A 6,833-nucleotide genomic window follows, 5' to 3' on the forward strand; every position below is an offset into this window, starting at 1 on the left:
GGGGCTGTCCCCACAGGAGGAAAGACCCACGTCGTTGTTCAACCTGAACCTGGTTGAACCTCATGGGTTAAGGCTCGGCCGATAGGCGGTCTCAAATGAGTCTCTCCCCCAGTGTGGGCTACCAGTTTGCCTTGGGAGAATCTACCAGGGACAAAATTCCCCACACAACAAAGGTCCACCACAATAAAGGTGTGTGTGTGTGCGTGCGTGCGTGCGTGCGTGCGTGCGTGCGTGTGTGTGTGTGTGTGTCTACAATATTGTATTTTATCAAATTAGCACCGTGCACACTATTTGAGGCCAATAGTTTTATTTTCTGAATACAAATATGAACATGTCCCAGTTTTGATTTCACAATAGTGTCATGACTGCACCAGTCTGGTAATTCAGTCACTCAGTCAGTCCATAAATTAGCCTCTCAGTGACACGTCCAGTTTGTCAGCCAGCAGGCCAGGATTTCCATCTGCCAGTCACTGATTACAAATTCAGATGCACTTTAAAAAAAGTCTGACGAAAAGTGACATAATTGTCAGGCAATAGCTGACAGACGCGTTTCAGCTTTTCGGCTCTTTTACTCTTTGTTGGTCTGTTTTACTGACTGTTTGGCTACATTTAATCTGCTCGTATGTGATTGGTCAATAGCACTTGGGACTACAAACAGAGATCAGAAAGCAGAGGGTATAGAAATATTACCCCTTGCTTACAAATGATCCATATTCATGTGTAGAGTCTGTCTATAGAGATCGTGTTTGCATATGCTGTGCTGCTGTTTGATGTCTGCAAGCTCGTGTGAGGCGTTTGCGCCACAACTCAATTAAAAATAATGGTACTGTAGCACGTTTGCACAGGCCGTTTCCCACAGTATACTCTGCACACCACTGGGCAAACAGGTCAGAACTGTTCCAATTAAGCATGTTTGTTATGTCTGATTAGACATGCTTTGATGATAATTAATCAGGGGGAATACAGCAGTGAAATGAGAACAATGTCAGTTATCTTTTATTGCTGCTTCCAATTCCACAGAGCCGCTGAAGAAAAGACAGCTTCAAATTGCAGGTCTTGACATTGTGATGCATTTTAGCTTTGTTCTCATCCCAGCGTCATCCGAGTCAAAGTTGATGTGTGCAGGATTCGCGCTCTGATTGCTCCTTAACCCCTGCTAGTGTAGGGCTGTGCTGTGCTGGCACAGTGTATGTTCAAATAAGCCCTCAAATATCAGAGCAGTACTTAGAAACATTATTCGGTTAGACAAAAGAAACCTGATGAGGTGAAAAGAGTGTTTTTAATTTTTCAAGGCTTCCTCACTGAAAGCTGCTCTTCAGCCTAGCGCACCACAGATACGTCAGCCTTCCTGATGTGAACAATTACATTATTATTATGACTCAAAAACAAGACATGTATTAAGTTCAAGTTCAGAATTTTAAAATCTGGATTCTAAGTCATCTCCTTGATTTTTGCAAACTGTTTAGAGTAGAAGGATTCCCGACATATTTTAGTGAAACTATATTACAATATGGAACGAGGGCTCTCGTTGGCTATCGCACTCTCTCACAGAGATGTGCACCTCTAACAGGTTCAACATGGGAAAGACGAGTCATGTCAGTAGTCGAGGGTCCAGCTATGACTTATTTCAACCTCATTTAAACTGAAAGTGAGATCTGACTGTGTGTTAGACAAAACAGGCCATGGAGTCATATATTACCACCACAACATTAACTTACCCTAAAAACCCCTGTGTTACGGTCCTGGGGCAGTGACCCAGTGGTTTTGGTTTTTGTGCTTTTACCTTTGATTTCATAATGGTTTGTGACTGTTTGGGTTTTCTGTCCTAGTGTTTCTAGCTCCCTAGTTTCGTGGTACATCCTGAGTTCTGATTTTTAGGTTTTGTTATTTGACCTCCCAGAGTTAATTCTGTGCTCCCTCTGTTCTGTATCATCCCGACTAGTGTAGTCAGGTCTCTGTGTAAAGCCCGCGTCTCCGAGTCTGTGTCTTCGCGTGTGTTTGGAGTTTCCTGCTTTATTGTGAAAGTCTGTGGTTATGCCAGTGTGTTCAGGTTGCGTTTCCCCTGCCTCCCTCCTGTGTGTAGTTTCCTCGTTCCCTTCTGTGTATTTATAGTGTGTGTTCCCTCGTGTTAGTTGCTTGTCCGTCTGTGTTTCTTCCCTGCGTTCTCTCCCGGAGTCTTCCCTTCAGGTTCGTTTGGTTAGTCATCCCCAGTTTAGGTCACCTTCAGGTTTTGCTTTGCTCGCCGTGTTTCTGTTTGTACCACCTGTGTAAATAAACGCTCGCTCACTTCCAAGCCAGAGCCTGCTTCAGGATCCTGTCTCAAACTCCTCACACGTCGGCCCCGCAGCCGTGACACCTTGTTGGTTACTGCTGTGGTTTCTGCAGTTATACAGAGAGTACGAGGTTATGAATGTGATATAAACTAGAGATGGACCGATCCGATATTACGTATCGGTATCGGTACGATACTGACCTAAATTACTGGATCGGATATCGGAGAAAAATAAAAAATGTAATCCGATCCATCAAATATCACGAAAGCACCTCACAAAACTTGCAACACGCCGTAACTCACCTCAGAACGTTAGCAGTCGGAGCAGTATGCATCACGTGATAGAGCGGCTGTGGCATGCGGGACCTGTCGGTGGTCTGGATAGCATTTGGAGCTTCGCTAGCAACCCGGCATTTCATCTCCGACAAAGTTACCCCGAGAGAAGTAAAGCAAGTGTGTAAGTCCATCTCTGAATGTTTGTAAAGCATTCCTGCGTTAAGCTTAACAAGCGATATATGGAGCGACTGCCTCTTCTTGCTGCTACTTCAATCATGAAACTGCTTAACGATCAGCTGATCAGCTTTTCTGTCGCGAGTCCGTGTCTCTAGTTTGTTTTTGGTCCACTTTGCACCAGAAAGAGGAAACCAGCGGCTGAACAACAGCAGCACGTTTAAGCTTGATCAGCTGTTGTTAGAATGTATTTAATATTACTTTCTACTCGAGGATCTTTTTCTAGCTGACGGCTGGTAACTGTGCAGGGGCGGATCTAGCAAAGTTTAGCCAGGGGGGCCGATAGGGCATGAACAGGGAAAAGGGGGCACAAAGACATACTTTTCTTTCTTATTCTCATTTAAAATGTCTAGCTTTTAATAAATAATTATCTGACACCCAAAGTTTTAATTTGATGTAAAATGAATAGAAGTCAATTACTGTACATAGTGACTATTAAGTCTAATATATATACCCTAGTAAGCTATAGTACTTTTTCCTTTGGGAAGGTACCATCTGTGCAGTCTGCAATTTTGTTGAAGAAAGCTGTTGAATCTATTTAATATTTCTTGAAAAATAATTGATTTCTGTGCATTTTTTTTCACACTGCATCAAATTAAGGTTGATTACGTCGATTAAGCATCATGAGGTGGAGCGTGAGGGGTGGTTCCCTATTTTTTATTTATTTATTTTTGTTGTTGCTGGGAGTTGGAACCCTATTAGTTAGGTTGCTTAATATTTCTGCTAAGTACTCTTTAAAATACCAGAATAGGGAGGATGGTGTAGGTTTAAGTTTATTAGATTGATCAGTATTGCTGAACTATGAAATATTTTTTTTGCATACAGGTATAACAGAATAGCTTTAGTGTAGTTGTTGTTTTAAACTTGAGTATGAACTTATACAAAATGCAGCAAGATATTTAAAAAACAGTTGTGTTGATTAAAAAACACTATATCGGATTCATATCGGTATCGGCAGATATCCAAATTTATGATATCGGTATCGGACATAAAAAAGTGGTATCGTGCCATCTCTAATATAAACACAGCCTAAGCTTTAACAATGTGTGCACTGTTGGACGACGTGTATTGTGTTAATGGTAAACTTAGCATGATGATGCTGCAGAGGAATGATCAGCCTCTGTTCACACATCATCTGTTGCTGCACTGAATCCAAGAAAAGACAGTTGTTGCATAGATAGCACCCACAGACACCCCTAGAATTGTAAAGTGTTTTCTAAAGAGTGTCTCTCCTCACTGCTCTGTCATAACGTTACCTCAGAGCTCGCAAGAGCATCTCAGCTTGAGCTGACTCTCTGTCCACCATAACACCTGAGAGCCACTTTAAGTGGACACTTTGTACATTTATTGTAGCTCAAAGTATCACTGAAACACACCAATTTATTAGCCGATGTTTTCAATGAATGACTCAGTTTGGGATAAATGGACAGTTTAGAATCGTCACTCAAAAGGAGGAAACAGGGGGAGGGGTTACACCCCGGACAGGACAGGGCATCATAGGGCTAACGGTAAATGTAGTCACGCTACATCATTAACATTATTGTGTGCTTAGAAAACAAAAGGAAATTTGAAATACTGTATTTTCATAAGAAAAATGAAAAAAGTCGCATGCTAAGGCTACGTCCACCCGGACAGATTTGAAAACGGCGTTTCCTTCCGAAAGCGCGCCGCGTCCACACTAGTGTTTTCGGTCTTTTTCACACAGTTGTGCGTCCACTTTGAAACGGCTGAAAACATTACGTTCCAGTCCTGCGCATGCGTGAAGCGCAAGAAGATTCGACCTGCCTCATTTCCGTCTGCCGCTTATTTACTTTCCGGCTCTTTGAAACGTTGCAGCAAAATGTGGAGGAAAAGCAGCGAGTTTTTTAAATGGACTCACAATGAGGTGGAGTTGTTGCTGCGAGTAACACAAAGGTACAAAGTTGCAAAAGCGAGTGAGAATTAAAGAATTTGAAGAAAAGCTCTCAGGAGCGCGTGCAGACTGATATTAATCTTTAATAGAGCTGTCAAACAAAACAGCTGCTGTGTAATGCCCTCCGCTGTCTTTGTTTAATTAGTCACATGACTGCATCACATGACTAACATGTGTCATCGTTTTAGAAAGTCTCTGTTTTTGCTGTCCACACTGCGACACAAACGCACCATTTCCCAATGTGTGCGTTTTCGAGAGCGTTTTGAAAACACCGTCTCAGCGTGGACGGGAGGCCAAACCGGAGAGAAAACGATGACGCATTAGTCGAAAATGCAACAGTGTGGACGTGGCCTAAATTGACAGTGTTGGCTGGAGACAGACTGAAAGGCTGAGCGGACCTATTCAAGCCTCTAATTCAAGCTTGAAATCCCAGAGGTCACCAGGGTCGCAGGCTGGACCTGCAAATGTTCATGGTTTAAACACACAAATTCTTTCTTCTTTGGAAAATGGAATAGATGGAAATTTGACTGTGGAAATCTTTATATCTTTATATCTAGTCCCATTTACATCTCACTTTTACAATAAAATTTGGTATGATTTATATTGCATATTTCTTCTTTCTTTGAAACAAACCCACTTCTGCTCAGTTTGTTTTGGAGTCTGTAACAGTCCCTGAGTCCAGGAGGAGCTGAGCAGAGGCTCTTGTGGAGCACAGACTTCCCACGCCTTGTTTTCATCAGCCTCATGACCAACCTGAATTTAAGGACCAGCTCCAGCTGCCAGTCTCTGCCAGACGGTCTGTCTCCACAGTGTGTGTGAACTCCTGTGACCGAGGTGTGGAATACCCACTCAAATCACTCTCCTGTCTCTGTCAAGCTGGTCCACCTCGCCTGGAGGCTCTCCCTGGTACACTCACCTCGCTTACTCACCAGCCTGCTTGCCCTCCGATCTCCTCTCCTGTGGAAAAACAAACCTCTCACTCAGAAAGCAACTCTCTGCGCTCCAAGTGAGCAACGATATTCACATTCACACTCACCAGCTGGACTTTCCTCACGGAGTGTCTGTGTTTGGAATAATCCCCGTCTCCTGTCTTCTACAGCAGCGGTCCCCAACCTTTTTTTCTGCCACGGTCCGGTTTATGCCCGACAATATTTTCACGGACCGGCCTTTAAGGTGTCGCGGATAAATACAACAAAATAAAACTAGTACCGGTACCGAAAAAAAGAAGATTTATTCATAACACACGTGAAAAGACCCAGGAAAACCGAGTAAACGATAAAAACGATAACAAAATAACGCTGAAAACCCTGAAAACCATACATTTCACACCTGAGCCTCAACTCTCGCGGCCCGGTACCAAACGACTCACGGACCGGTCCGAGGCCCAGGGGTTGGGGACCGCTGTTCTACAGTATCTCCTTCCATGATCGGACAGGTTTCCCAGAGCCTCCTCAGAGTCATCCCGTACTGTTGCAGTTCCTGTAAAATACTTTTAAAACTGATCATCATGAGTCCACCAGCTCTGTCTGAAACATTACAGTCATTACATTTGGTGTGAAACTAACAGCACTTCAGAAAACCAAGCAAGTGTCACTGCAGCCACTGTCTCTGCTTTCATGCTGCATTCTGTTTAATCGTTTCCCACTTGTCAACCAATCACCATTCAGGATCTTGGGAGACTGCACTGGAGCATATCTGATGTAAGTGAAAATTCCTCTCCAACAGTCATGCATGGTGGTGGTAGTGTAACAGTCTGGGGCTGCGTTGCTGCTTGACAATGGTTGAAAACAGACCAGCAGGGCCACCTCGAAGACCTCAAAGGCTTTGGAGTGACCTAGTTGAAGTCTGGACTCAAATCAGATAAACTGCCTTGGCACGACCTTAAAAAGGGTGTTTGGACTGAAAACCAAAACCAGTGTGGCTGAATTAAACCAATTTTGCAAAGAAAAGTGTCCAAAAATCCTCCACAGTGATGCAAAAGAGTCACAGCCATAAGGCAGGGAGACGTAGGAGAGGAAAAAGCAACTAAAAATTGAAACCAAGCACACCATTATTTTTCTTGTGACATTACCAATAAGTTTGATGTGTCACATGACCCTCTTCCTATTGGAAAAAACAAAAGTTGTATCCAAGATGGCC

This window comes from Mchenga conophoros, linkage group LG16, assembly GCF_057382185.1.
Source record: "Mchenga conophoros isolate Kocher_MC1m ecotype Shallow Benthic linkage group LG16, M_conophoros_male_GT1.1, whole genome shotgun sequence".
Lineage (NCBI taxonomy): Eukaryota > Metazoa > Chordata > Actinopteri > Cichliformes > Cichlidae > Mchenga > Mchenga conophoros.